Genomic DNA, 15017 nt, shown 5'->3' on the forward strand with positions numbered 1-15017 from the left:
GTGGTTAGATAATAAAGGATTATACTGAAAAGGTTTGTCAGCAAATATCTGCAAGGCTGCTCCAAGCAGCCTGTGTGGCAATGACTTCAGCAGACCTAGGGAGAGGTGATGGGGTCTGCAAGCACCCCTGTTGCACGCAATATGGCATAGCTACCTACCATTAGAGATGTACCTAAATGTTATTATTTAAGCTAGACGTTTTAAGCTAGACTTTTTTTTTTTTTAAATCAAGCATGTAATTGAAAGCACAGTCCTTTTTATTTCTGATAATATCAGTTGCATCCAGCTATGTACAGAAATAAAAAGATAGCTGCAGTTTGCTTGGTGAGGGCCCTATTTAGCATTCCCTGCTGCCATAAAAGTCCTATTGTCTCCAGCAGGAGCTTTGCCTGACTAAAACAAAAGATATCCTGAATAGGGACAGAAATAACACAGCACTAAACCCAGGCCTTTCATCACACCCACCTCGCCCTGTGCCCTATGGGTCCCCCAGCACGTGTTGCCTGGGGACTCCTGCTGACACCCAGCCCATGCCCACAGCATCCCGGCCAGCATCACCTGCGGCTCCCCAGGGACACCCCCAGAGCTGACTGGGGGCTCAGCTTTGGCAGCCCTAGGTCCAGCTGGCTGCCTGCTAATCACTGTTGTTGTTATTTGGCGGAAGGCACACGTGCGAGGAATATAAGGCCGGTGAGGAGGAGAGGACAAAAAAGCTAGAGAGGGAAACTGTTGCAGTCCCTGGGTTTGACTTTCTCTGTGTCGGCTACTGCAGTGTGTACAAATCCCAAGGAAAAAAAGAGGAAAAAAAATGATAGAAAGAAGAAGATCATAATCTGAAAACATCTCATAGCTGAGAATAATCTACACAAATGCTGCATTTAATCAAGCAGACAGAGTTCCCTCTATGGTAATCACCTCCAAAAGGAGGGGTGTCATCATCTTTGCTTTTTCAATTCTCCTAAGTAAAAATAAAGTAGTGATTTATCATCCTTATCTGGGTGTCACATAAACAAAGGTGCATACTTATTGTTTACTCTCACTTTCCAAATGGTGATGGGATTTCCTTCTGAAGGTGCAGAAAGGAACATGATTCAATTATCTTCCCCATGAATTCAAAGAATCGGTACTCCCAGCATCATTTTAGTGTGCAGTTCTTGTGATGGGGGTAGACGCTGTTTCAACAGGAGTCGCAGCAGATGCGATGGACGTGTCAAGGTCCCCCACCCTGATCTATCGCACAGAGGCATGGTGGGCAGGTGATGGAAGTGGCCTGTCAGAGAGACAGATGGGAGTACTACATGCTCCAAACCCTGCCCCTGCCTCCTGATGAGAAACAAGAAAAAACCTTTAAAAAAAAAAAAAAAGTTACTGGTTTGCCCAGGATTTTTTTCTTTAAGTCACTCTGTTTCAAATAATACCATTTTCATTAAATCCAAATGTTCAGAAATCAATCCAAAGTACCAGAAAAGACTGTGACTCCTTTTCTTTTTAAAGAGGAAGGAAGGAATGAAGGAAGGGAGGGAGGGAGGATTACTGGAGAGTCAGCAGCTCCTCAGGTTGTTTGGGGTTTATTTTTTAATGCCATGTGCATGAATTAGACAAGCAAGAGGCTCTGTCATATACTGTCCATTAAGTTCAATGAAAATGGTATTGTTTTAATTAAAGCTGGAGACTGAGCTTGTTAAAAAATTAGTCTCTTGCTGTCCCTTCCTGACCTCAAGCTTTTAGTAAAAGATTTGGAGCTCAGCAACTTGTCTGGGTGCCAGGGAACTGATGCGGGAGGCGGATACCTCCTCGCTGCAAGCCTGCGTAAGCACCCCAGCAGAAACCAGAGCCGTCCCTCGCCTCCTGGATGCCTGAAACCTGGAGCCAGAGCCACCCCCGAGCCTCATGCTCCAACGAGTGCCCAGCACATGCTCTCCCCCAGGCTCCCGGACCCCTTCCCTGCTCCTTCGGAGGCAGCCAAAACCTTCCAGCAAGTAAAATACAGGAAATCTCCCCCAGTGTTTGTGCCTCTCATATATTACTTTGCACTCCGGCACGTGCCAGAGTTTTTGGATGGGAGCTACTGTTTCATCCATCTGGCTCCATAGAAAAGCTTAATTGCACCGTGCGGTTCTGGGTACTGAAAGGCAGCTGGAGCATCCACCAGCCTCGCCGGTGCCTAACCCAGAAAAGTATTTCCAATATCAAAACATCCAGAGCAATAAGGATTGCTTGCCTTCATGACAAACCTACAGATGACTGGCAGTCACATCCTGATGGGGAAACAGAGGGACAGGGATACCCTGCCTACCTGGTGGGGGTGAACTGTTTAGTCTCTATAAGAGGCAATGGCACAAGGTAAAAAGGTACAAATCTTGGGAGTTTCCCCTCCGTGCCCCAGTCCACCCATTTGATAGCTGGGGTTTTGCACTGGTTGTTAGGAATTACTAGGAAAACCCTGTGTATGTTTTCCAAGCTGATTTTCATTGTTTCGTGTATGAATTTAATAAACCCAGGCTGTTAGGAATGTTCCTATTTTATCTATATGTATATAGATGCAGAGCAGTCTTGTCTCCTTCCTCTGTATGTACATTTAGATTACCAGAAACTGTACATAAAATGATACAGTGATTTTCAGGCAGAAAAAGATACAACTTTTTCTTTTTTTTTTCGGTAGTATATAACATGTCACCCACTTTTCCGTCTAGGGAGTTTGGTTTGCTGCACCAAAAAGCTCCCCGGCATGTAGGTGCTCTGACCAAAAAACTCCGCAAATCAAAGGGGCAAAGCTCAGGACAGATAAGAACGTCAGCCAAAATGTTCTTTTACGGTAAGTCTTGCTGCAGTAACGTACAGCTGCACATTTATAGATTTAAGATGCTGTTTGTAAGCCTGTAAAATATCCTTATAGAGAGCATATTCTTTAATGGAGAAAGCTACTTTCTGACAAATATGCAAAGCTGTACCATTTATTTCGATTCCCTTACTCCATCTCAGCTTAAAAACAGCAGAACACACTAACTTTTAGCTGCGGTAATTATAGTAATACCAGTTTTTCCACACACAAGAAATGATGTTCTGGAGCGTAATTGTATCCATGAGGCTGCATCCCCATATTCCATCACTCCTGCTGTTGTAAAAGCTAATGTGGGTCACAGTATGTTTCATATACATTATAAAAGCAGGTCTAATAACCTTTTTTTCTTTTCCCCAGTTCCGTATACTTTATCACTGTAGATGAATGTTAAGGTCTTACAATTAATGTCAAGGTAGGATATTAAGCAGTATTAATGAAATTCATGGTCAGCTTTCTGCCTTAAGAAAAAAATTCCAATCCTTTGCCTATTTTACTTCTCATTCATTTTTTATTTTGTCTTCCCAGAATTATAAAATTGGCTACCAAGGAGATTTGTAGACAGTTTTAGAAATGAATTGATAGAACTGGGATTAGAATTTTTGTAGGTGTTCTGATGATTTAATTAAATTTTCTATATATATAATGGATATTACATAATATAATAATATAATCATAATTTCATGTGGTTTTTTTTTTTTTTGTTTTTTTCCCTGACGAAAAGAGCTTTTGTAGTCCATAGTATTATTTTTGTCTTTGGTTGTTGGGTTGCTTTTTTTTTTTGCTAAGACTATGGCAGTCGGCTATTAAAACAGATGCTTCAAACACTGTGCTGGGCTGACTGCCAGCTGCTTTTGCATGATTCTACTGACTTCCGTAGGGCTACTTCAACACATACCAACATTTTGAGAAAAAAACCAGCAATTCCACCTGAACAAGACTCACTCATGTGGTTTAATGTAATTAAAGGGTATTTGATGAGGAAGCTGAAGGTTCAGGTAAGGCCATCTCTGTCTTTTTCAATTGTGGACCTTTCCACTGCCTTACACATATGACAGAAACATGGTCTTAAATATAACTGCATGCCTCAAAATAATGCCAGGAGCATTTACCTGGCATACATGTGACTGTATTAAAATGTCCAGGATAATTTTGGTACAGATAAAATCCTTTGGAGTTCAAGTCAGGATTAGTCAGAGACACAAGCTCTATCCACCTTAAACAACATCTTGAATTTTGAAAGACCTTCAGTAAATTACAAGAGGTTTTTCAGTGATCTTCAGACAAAAACCTACTTCAAATGGATTTACGATTATTTCTTAAGGGGTGTTTGTAAAGAAAATACAGGTTGAACACTAGCGTTAATCATCTCCTCTATGTTTGAGTTGCCAGACCTCCAAGAATAGAAAGCCAGCAGGTAGCGGTTCGGGGCTGGTGGTTATTGGGGAGATTATTAAATATTTTCCTGGCCCTTCCCAAAGGCTTTAAAAGCAATGCAAATGCTCCAGGCTTCCCTGGCACACAGGGGTCATGTTTAAGCTTAGTTTATGGTTGCACCTACAAGCCACAGGAAAGAACAGTGAAAAGCAAATCTCAGGGGAGTGCAAAGCCACACGAAGCAAAAGGTAAAGTCGCAGGGAACTGAACTCCCCTGTTTTGCTTAGCAGGGAGTATAATTCATAGCATAAATGCTGCAGAAGGTAACAGGCAGAAGGTAATCCCACCAGCAGGCATACCATCCCAGGCACAGGGCAAGATTTAGGGCAGATGCTGGATGCACCAACGGTTGGTTATTCCCATTCTGCGTGGCTCGGCACCCTGCAGGCTTCCCCCAGCTCACCCCTGTGCCTTGTTTACATACCAGTTTCTCTTTCCCTTTCTTACCTGAATCTATTCTTCCACTCATCCCTTCTGCCGTAAACCTTAGTCACAAGAGTCCCCCAAAACACTGCCAGAGGAAAAAAATTAAAAAAAGGTTAGGGGTAAAAAAATAAAAAAAAAAAAAAAAGGAAACAAAGAAAAAAAAAAGAAAAAGAAAGAAAAAGAGAAAAAAAAGAAGCCTCAAAGTTTTAGCTTTTTTTTTTTTTTCCCCTGCCATTTATTCTCAGTGGTGAAAATAAAATTTCATTTCTTCTGTGCTGAGCTAGGAAAGAGGCTTCTAAGAAACCAGCCCACAAACCGAAATGTCGTGTCCCTCCGCACTGCACCCCTCTCTATGCTGTTTCTTTCCAGTCCGACTCCTTACAAAAATCACAGAGCCCAGTAGCTTCCAATATCTTAATTACTGTCTGAAATCCTGGGAGAGCTACTTCCACTGGAATTTTCCCTGCAGAAGTTGGCATGAGCAGGGACACCCAGGCAGACCCTAACGGCCAAATGTTGCCTTCAGGTCTGCCAGTGCTGCTGAGCTCACCTCTTCCATAGGGATCAGGGGCACCAAAGGGCACCCCAGAGCTCTTTCCTTGGGAAAAAGATGAAACTTAAAAAAATGCTTGTTTTCATACTAACACCTAAGTTTTCTTTATCAAACTGCCACAGGCTGCACTGGTTAAAGCGACCCAACCATGCACACTCATTTCTTTTCAATAATTAGAAAAAAAACTTTAAAAAAATAATAAATAGATTCCTCATAAAAATATAAACTTAATTTTAGCAGGAACATCTCAAAAGCTCTTACAATTAACCTGTAGGTGAGACATAGCCTATCACCCATCCTCCATTAACCCCCAGAGCACCCCAGTGGAGCAGATGTCCGAGAACATCACCGCAGCTTTGCTTTCATGTCCTCAGGCACCCAAGCGTGCACAGCTCACCGCGTGTCCCGAGAGCCTCCCAGGCACCCCAGCACTTGGAAGACATGGTAAGAAGGTAACGTCTTCTGTACTTTCCATATGTGATAACATTCAAATAAAGTGTTTTTTTTAAAAAAAAGTGTACCTACATCCCTTTAAAATACGAAATTAGGCAAGCCCTGACACTGTTCTGTTAGATTTGGCTTTTTTGGGAAGCATCTCTGGATACATTGCTGGGATCTGAGGTCTCAAGGCTTGGCCTCCATGTCACAAGTCTCAAAAACCTTGAAGTTAAAAATGTTTTTGTAGCCGCCTTAATTTAGTTCAATAAAATAGTTCATTTTCACCCGTAATTGAGTTGTCAGCTTGCAGAAAGGCTTTCTGTGTTAATCCTGCTGCATTTGATTAAAGCCACAAGATTGCACGGCACTTGGCCACGGACAGGGCAGCGGTGCTGGCTGGCGGTCACGCTGACATGTGCATGTTCATGGCTTTTTATGTGCTCTGACAGCGCTGGCTGGACAGGAGGAAAACATGAGCAAAGGGGAAGATGAAATTCTCTTCTTCTCCTGCCTCTAGTTCCATTCGCTGAAGCTGCAGACTGAGCTTTTACCCAGCAGAGCAGCCCACGTGTATGACTTTGTGAGGGTGCTACGTGCCGTAAGTTCCATATTGCCATACAAATCTGTTGATCTCCCTGAAAGTCATTTAATTGTAAATCTACTTGCTTAACTTTCAAAAAGTATCATGTTACTCCTAATACTTTACAGCGGGTGATGTCAAATAGAAACAGAACAGTGAATCATTCTTCCTTTCTTTGGGCGGAGGCGGTGATTTCGGGGTGATGCTAATTAATAAGAAACATTCATCGCTCATTCGTAGTTGCTCACAGTTTACCTTTTGTAAGGGGCCAGCCGATGCCGCACACAAGACATAAAATCAGCGCTGAGCGAAATGTGGATCAACCCTGTAGTGCTCGGCCACGCTCACTACCCATGCAGAAACTTTGTTCCTCTTGCCAGCAGCTCCCAGCCTGAAAAATATTAATATTCATCAGGACTGCCACACTTGTCTACTGAAATTAATCAGTACGTCATAATTAGCCAGAGCTTTGCACATTTTAGCACACATTTTAATAATTCACAGAGAATGACCTGAAGAATTTGAAGCCAAAAAAAAGGAAGATACCAAAGGCTGCTTTTAATGTGACATTTTGGCGTGTAGAGGCAGACAAGTCCCAAATGTGAATTCTGGAAGGGACTGCCTTCCGCAGGCTCACCGAAGGGCTGAGGTTGGAAAGGACCCCCTTGCCCACCCCCTGCTCACACAGGGCCACCCAGACCAGGCTGCCCAGGACCTTGTCCAGGTGGCTTTTGAATATCTCCACGGATGCAGACTCCTCAGTAAGACTTATCCAGGGGTCAAGGTAAAAACATTGAAAGACCTCCCCAGGTTTGGTGCTCCAGAGCTTCCCGCTGGCATCTGTTCTCAGCCAGGCAGCTGCCTTTACCCACATCTGGATCACAGGCATTTCCATGACCTCTGAACGATGGCTGCATTACAGGTTACAATTCAGTTGTGACCCGACAATTCAATCCAGCTGCAACTGCATGTTTCCCTCCCTCCCACTGCTGGCTCCTCTCTCCTGCGCTCCTCCCATGGGGCTGAGTATGCTGTGGGCATCTCGCAGCACCCTCTCATCTGCTCTGTGCAATGGATGATGACACCATTCCCCAAAACCCAGGTGTCCTTTGCCAGCTTGGGGAGGCCACACTATTCTGTGTAAGCACTTTGCATTTATTTAACAATGTTGCCTAGTCAAAGCAAATTGTTTTACAGTCACAAAAATCTTTCCAACTTATTTGCAGCCACACTGCCCCGCAGCATCTCCGTTTATCCCCCATGACTTTTATGAGACTTACAAATCTGCGGGGAATTTTGCACCAGACAATTTTTCCCAAATTCCCAAAGGTGACAGCTCTAACCGCCACCCCAAATGATCACTGACCCCCGTGGCCTCCTACTTGAGCACCCAAATGCCAGTTGCCCTGCTGCCCTCCTGCTGCGGGGCTGTCACCGCTCCGCACAATGCCCGTCGCCAGCACTAATGAGCTGCACTTGGCTCCGGCTCTTCTGCGATGGATGGGCTCCACCACAGAGAAACACCAGTTCACTGCTCGTAAACCTTCCAGCTGGATCTTTCTAGAAAATGGCAGCAAAGGGAGTCACACTAGCAAGGATTTTATCACCGTCTGCCCTTTCCCTGCTTGCCCATCATCACTTCTGCTTTCAAAAAAGAAAGCCGGATTCTTTATGCTTTAGCTATGGTTTGATGCAGAGGATATGGACTTCTCCTGCTGCTGTGCACATGATAAGTGCAGTAAATTAATGGGTAATTCCCATTTTTTGGCTCTAAGCTGATTCTGGAATGAGAAATAGATGAGTCAATGACTGGAATGATGAACAGATAGATAAACAGGCTGATGCAATATTTTAGGAAAAAAAATAGCAGGTTTATGATGAAACTTTCTTTGGTAAATAAATTTCCCCCAAAAGAGGCAGAGGGCTGGATTTACCTATACTGGTTAGCACAGGCATTAGCTGGTTTTGTCCTACTATTCTCTGCAGGTGTTATGGGGAAACAGACTGTATTGGTGTATCTGTGAACTCCAGAGTTTTGATTCTGTCAGGAAGTTCACTGAGTAAAAACTAAATTATCTCACCACAGCCCATGGCCCTGTACAGCTTACTGATGCTGCCTGAGAATTGTGTCCTGGGAGACAGAAATCAATACGAACAGATTCTTGTATGGAAGTACAAAGTCTAACCTGTTGGAAAACCTAAGCTGTTAACATTTTCATTTCTTCATTTCTGGAATGTTATTTTTTTACTTCTTTTTCAAACAGTCAGAAAAACAGTATTAACCTGTCATTACTGGTAGTAAAATCTCACACTGATAACTTTACATAGCTTCTTTTAATTGCTTGGCTTGAAAACAAACTCTGCTTTTGCTTACCTGTAAGTGGATTAATGTTTTCCAATGTGTCCATCTGTCAGGAGTTTTCAGACTTAGGGACTGAACATCTTCAACAGCATAAAGGTGAGATTAAAAAGTAGTCCGTAAATTTGGGGAGAAACTGGGCATTTCTGAAAACTTTCTTCTTTCCCTTTAAGGCATCTGTTTTCAAGGTGTTGGGGGACAATCCTGCTGCACTGCTGGGAAGAGGAGAGCTGCCTTCTCCGATTGCCCTGGGCAGCCTGGGATGTGGCACCACATTAGTTGTGTGGGTGAAGTACTCTCAGCCCTCGCTTGAGTATGATTGTACAGTAACGGCGTGTTTTGGCACATCTGACAGCAGAGGTATTCCATTGGAATAACACTTGAATTCAAGTAACTTTGGCCATTAAATTTAGTGTATTGTTTACTTCCCAGTTAGAGCTGATGCAGATCTCAGCAAGTCGGGTGTTACTGCATCATTTTGCAATTATTTCTCTTGACAGGTTGAAGGTGGCTTTATGCATGATAAATATTTAGTGATTCTTTTTTTTTTTCTTTTCATTTGATTATATCATCATTTTGCTTGATGACTGATATCTACCAAAAGCCAGACGTCTTTGGGCTCAGAGTCACTGTAACTTTTCAAGCAGGAGCTCCAGCCCTCAGCCAGACTGTCCACAACTCCCTGCTCCCCATGGTTTCCTCAAGCACCACCCACCAGAAATCTGAAGCCAGCCTCTACTAACAAACAGTTATTTTTGCTTAAATTTTTTCAGCTTCTCTTCTGTATGAAAAACAAGAACTGGGGAAAGGAAACAGCAGAGTGCATCCGTTAGCAGAAGCCTTCATCACAGTGAGATGCAGCTGGAGCAATAAATCCTGTCATCTCCAACATCGTGTTCCTGACCAGTTCCGTTTCACTAGTGAAATCCAGCAACCTTTTAACAAGCTCAACAAAGCAAGATACAGGCTATGATCACTCTCACTGTCCTTCTGGAGAAAACTGACATGATTTTCCTTGCAAAACTTCCCCAGTGCCTTGAACAACTGCAGGCACTGAGGCTCCATCCCATGCTCAGAGGGACCCTACAGCCAAGGTGGGACCAGCTCAGCTCAGGCAGGGGGAGCGTGGTCCCAGCACCCTCCTGTATCACCTGCCACAGCACTGAGTCCCCCTGGACCTGATGTAGGCTGATCACATCAAACAAGTGAGGGTGGTAGAAATACCATCGAAGGACGGACAGCTTCAAAGACAGACAAATTGCACATACTTTGCTTTTTTATCTTTTGCATTATTTTTTTTAAATAGGTGATCCATCAAACCACTGATAGCACAAGGGCACAAGAGTCACGGCTTGGTCCACATCCCAAACCTGGTTAACAGGATCTGAACTGAAACACTGTCAGCCAACACAGCCATTCGCTGCAAAACAGCTAAATGCCTAGCAACAACTTCCAGCCTGCAAAGCATGAGCTGAAGGTGAAGGAAAGCTGGAAGAGTCAGATATGCTGCTACAAAACTCAGGATCAGGGGAGAAGCTAAGCATGCAGTCAACTGCACAGCATGCGCCGCGTGTAGCTACAACCGTGAGTGACGCAGGGACCCAACCACGGGCACAGCTCTGCGGGGAGCGGGGAAGAAGATGGAGATGCAGCAGTGGCAGCTGCTACCTGTCATTTGCAGGATGGGATGGGGTTTTAAATACTAGTAGACAGATGAGGCCGTGTCGGCACCTCTCAGATTCAGGGCGAGAGCATGTTCCGCAGTCACCAGCATCTGCAGAGCTGTTTGGGTAAAGGACAAGGGCGCTCTCTGGATAAAACAAGCTGCTTGTGGCACATCCAGGGTCATCAAAGCAGAGAGGAAAAGCACTGCAACCCCCAGTTTTAAGGATGTGTCACTGACCGACAAGCTTACAGCAGAGAGCAGATCAATTCCTCTTTAAAATCTATGAAAATCTAGAGAAAATACCTTCTAATTAATGGCATGTTCTGGATCTGCCCAAGGATAAAGGAGTGAATGCAACCTGACCCATCGGCAGGGATTTAATTTGTCCCAGCAGTCACTCCTGAGGCCAGGGCAGTTTGCTTCAGCTACCGGTCTTCCCCTTGTCTTTTTATTGTCTACAGGATTTGGCAGTAGTGTGGTGAGAAGATGCCTCATTATTAGTAATTATTATACCCTGGGCTGCAGTTTTATTCCTAAGAGACCAGAAAAGGTTATCCAGCCATCGGTGATCTCCATCTCCTTCCCCGAGAGCATGCTATATCTTTGCAGAAAGATAATACCCTATTAAACATGACATTAATTAAGTGAAGGATAATCATTATTTTCTCCTATGTTGAGAACTTTGAAGATCTCTACCATATGCTTAGGCTTCCCTTTCCCTTACAACTCAACAGTAAAAACACTGCATAACTTACAAGTGCTAATAAAAATGCATAACTGTTTTCATAATTGTTGCGAAGTTACAGCACAATCAAATTTAAAGCACAATCAGATCACTGAGGGAGCAACAGCTTCACAGCAGTTGTTGGTGCTGGCATTTCCGTTTTTAAAGTTACGTTTATCATAACTTCATGTGTGTTTATTGTAAATTATTATGAGTATGTCAAAACTCAATGCTAGTATGAAATCACTAGCATTATTTTTCTCTTTTTTCGGAGTAAAATTTTTGGTTGAGATTGAATTTATTATTTTGTTATTCAAAGCCTGATCTACTTAAAGTGGGCAGAGGTGAATGTTTGGCATTTTTGTCCTAGACTTCGCAGGAAATTTTGGGCTTTTCCACGTTAACTCACTAAGCATCCTGCACACAGCACAAGACATAGCTTTTGCCATGTTTTTCTCAAGTAGAGAGATTTTGAGTTTTTCTTTTTAAAAGTATTCTGTAGCTGCTTTTCTTCTTCTAAGCATATTTTGTTTCCAACTCACACAAGTTCTGTAGCTTTATATTAAGTCCTTCAAGTCAGACAAGAGAGGAATGGCAGACCTGCTCCTTCACACCAGCACTTACATGAATAAACACTTGGAGCTGATTTTTTTGACCTTCCCCAGACCAGGGACAGGTTCAGAGCTGCAATATAAAAAAAAAAAAACAACAACTAATTTGCACAAGCTAATAGATTCCAGTTTAGATTACCAAGATTACCAATGTATATTAATGGCAAAATAAACCACATCCATCTGTAGGAATGTTTACAAGTATTTAGCATTATGGCATTAGATATTTCTACTGAATGGTTGACTGGTGGTTTTATAAAGTGGGGTCATTTCTGTACAGCTGAAGTGACTGTGCCAGGGTGATGGAAAGAAGGGCAGGCAGGTTGTGTATGGCATCAGGGGTCAGTAGAAGTAAGCATGTCCACACACACAGAGCCACACGGGACCAGGGCTGCAGGACCACATCACTGGGCAAAACAGGGCTGGACATCAGAAATGTCCCATTTCTGGAAAGCAGAGCTGCACGTGGAGGTGTAACGGAGCCCTGTTACACACAGCTGCCTATACAACACTTGATTGCTCAGTGGCATAACGTCAAACAAATCAATGGCTGGTAAAAAAGACAACAAACCGAAAAAAACAGAAAAGTTTCCAGAAAAATATCTGCGAGGGAGACATCCTGGCAGGGCGATGCAGGGCTCCTGCCCTGGACACCCACCACCTTGCCACCCCCAGCCAGATCCCAACCAGAAAGGCCATCGTAGGTTTCAAATACTCTAAAATATTGTGTTGCTTGTAAACAAAGAACAGTCTCCTTTGGGATCAAACCAGAATGGAAACCCTGCACCAAAGGGTCACATGGCAGCCTCACTGATGGCTGCAGATAAAATCCCAAAGGAGAGAAAAGAAGTTAATTACATCCAGTATGCCTTACCAGGGACAAAAGAGGTGACAGTGATCACAGCAGCTGTGTCCGTGTTCCCAGTGACCCACAGGGACATCCTCACTGCAGGAAACAGGGCTAAGCTAACTCAGCCGGGCGGCACCCCCATCTCCAGCAAAACCAACATGCATTAAAAAGAAAATATAGTCCACACGTTACTCCAAAAGCAGCTCTTTTGGCCCCCTATCTTCATATAGTTTCTCCTGCTTTTCAACAAAAATTTATAAATCAAGTGCTGCTGCTGTGCGATGTCCCCAGGCTGGGCTCGCCCGGTCCGTGGGGTCCAAGTGCCACCTTGTGCTCACACGCTGTATTTCAGGGGAGCTGCTCCCTTCCACACTCATCAAAACATCAGCTCCTGCATGCCATGGAAATGCTCGTGGAGCGTGGTGAGTCTTTTAACGCTGAATTAATTGCATACTGAAATGCCAGCAAAGCCGTTTAGTAATAAATACAGCTGCACATTTTATAAATGCGAAGGGCTTATGCAATAAATTCTTGGTGCCTACCTCGCACACCGGCTGTAAAACCCATTTCCATCCCAAGCCCTCCTGCTGGATGCAGGCACGGCTGTGCCGGCTGGTACCGTCCTCATGGATGTACCAGAGGATGCCTCCAAGCGTGGGGCCGTGTGATTTTTTTCTTTTGCAGGTGGGAACCGGGGAAAGGCAGAGGGAGCTGGGAACTGTAGGTTTGCAGAAAATTCATGGGTTTATAACGACAAATTGCTCAGGAATTAAAGTCAGATTTCCTGGAAAGGCACAGCTGAGATAAATTTAAAACTCAGAAAAGTTAAGTGATCATCTCAAGATGTTCATGATGGTATACTAGAAAACTTTCAGTACATTTGAAAAGGAAAAGATATCAAAAACCAGATCAGAGTTCAGATTTCCAATGGAGTTAAAGAAAATCCTTTAGTTGGCTCCAAATGATTTTATTTTTGGGTTTCAGTTTTGCCAAAATTCTAGTCTATAGCTATCCTGGAACAGTATTTTATTTCCTTCAGCACAGACACTAAACCTAAAAACGCCTTTGTTCTCACAGGACTAATAAGCATATACATTTTCTGATGCCTGTTCTTCTCTCTTCATATGGAGCATGAAAATCCCTTTGTGCTCCACACGAACAGAAGCACTTTCAGATGCCATATGTACACATGCATGGACCCCACAGCCCATCCTCTCGCCTCCCCACATGCAGTATCGTGAATTCTGTTACTGTGTTTTTTAAGAAATCAGTGTACAGCAGAATGCCTTCCCTGCCAGCCTACTGTAGAAGAGTCCTTCTACGTTCAGTGTGTTCATGGTGCCCATGTCCATCATTTTTGGTGACCCACTGGCTCCAGGGGTGACCCTTGGTCCCAACCCCTAGCCATGGACATTGGAATGAAAACCTCAAATCAGAATGCATTTTCCCCCTCAAATTTCTCATAAAAGTTGCCATTATCACATGAAAGAATTGAAAATCTAATGCTCTGACCAAGTGCACAAACCCACTATTTTTGGAAGAAATGCAGTGAAGATACTAAATCATGCACGTTTATAGACTCTCATTTACTGGCAAAGTTCTCTGCTTGCTTATTTACAGTAGATTATTTAACAAACCATTGGAAAGATCTTTCTTTTCCTAATAAGTACAGATTTATATCAAATACCTCTCCGAAGGACAGGAAGGGAACCAGGACTGATGTCAGGACAGAGGTCACTGCCTGATGTTCTTAGGCCTATGTTATGCGTGATAAGAAATTAGATGTTAATAGTCCCTTTTCACTTCAAAACTTACCAATAAATTTACTAAAGTTTCAGATCTATGGAAAAATAAAAGAAAATGAACACAAATTAAACAACTATTGGAAAACTATTCACTACATATGGACCCTGTAAAGTCATCAAGTCTCCAGAAAATCATTGGCAGTTATGTATTTCGGGGTAGGACCATTTCTCGAAGGGTACAAAACTTGTCCTTTGGGCTGATACACCTGCAGTGCCACCCCTTGTGCAACTTCTTTTATTTTTGCTTCTAGAGCTTTACCTTTCCACCCACCGCAGCCTGCAGCTACGGGCAGTAGAGCACTTCCACTCAGCACGATGCTGTGCCTCAGCCTATCACACAGGGTTTGGGCCAAGACCTGCTGAAAGATTCCAGCCAACTTGCATGTGTTTTGCATCAGGCACATGTCCCTGTAGGTTTCCCAAGCTCCCCAAAACAGCTCATCTTTTGGGACCCCAGCAAGCCGTTATTCCCTCCACAGATCAGGTATTCTGCTTCCACTAATACAAGACCAACAGGCAAAACTCCACTGAAAGAGCCACGTAGTGTCAATGTTTGCTTTCAGACACAAAGGCACCTTTCTCGTAAAGAAACAGCACTTAGAGTTGCATCCAACCTCATCTCAGGTCAGCAACAACATCCCCGTAAAATTGGCACCTTGCCCTGGGATAGAATGCAATGCCTCGGCAAGATGAGGGAGCCAGGGAACAGGCAATGGAAGTCAGGCTGGC

The 15017-nt window shown here is 43.6% G+C and overlaps 1 long non-coding RNA gene across 1 annotated transcript; it reads right to left on the reverse strand.

Annotated features, from left to right (window-relative positions):
• Window positions 1–239: 239 nt before the first annotated feature.
• On the reverse strand, window positions 240–14641 carry LOC129785420 (uncharacterized). Its single transcript, XR_008749495.1, has 4 exons — window positions 8648–14641; window positions 6529–6664; window positions 4724–4787; window positions 240–1345 (listed from the first exon to the last, which is right to left on the reverse strand). It is a non-coding gene; the product is annotated as an uncharacterized LOC129785420 (long non-coding RNA).
• Between the last annotated feature and the right edge of the window lie 376 nt (window positions 14642–15017).

Source organism: Falco peregrinus, chromosome 12 (assembly GCF_023634155.1).
Source record: "Falco peregrinus isolate bFalPer1 chromosome 12, bFalPer1.pri, whole genome shotgun sequence".
In the NCBI taxonomy this organism is placed as follows: Eukaryota; Metazoa; Chordata; class Aves; order Falconiformes; family Falconidae; genus Falco; species Falco peregrinus.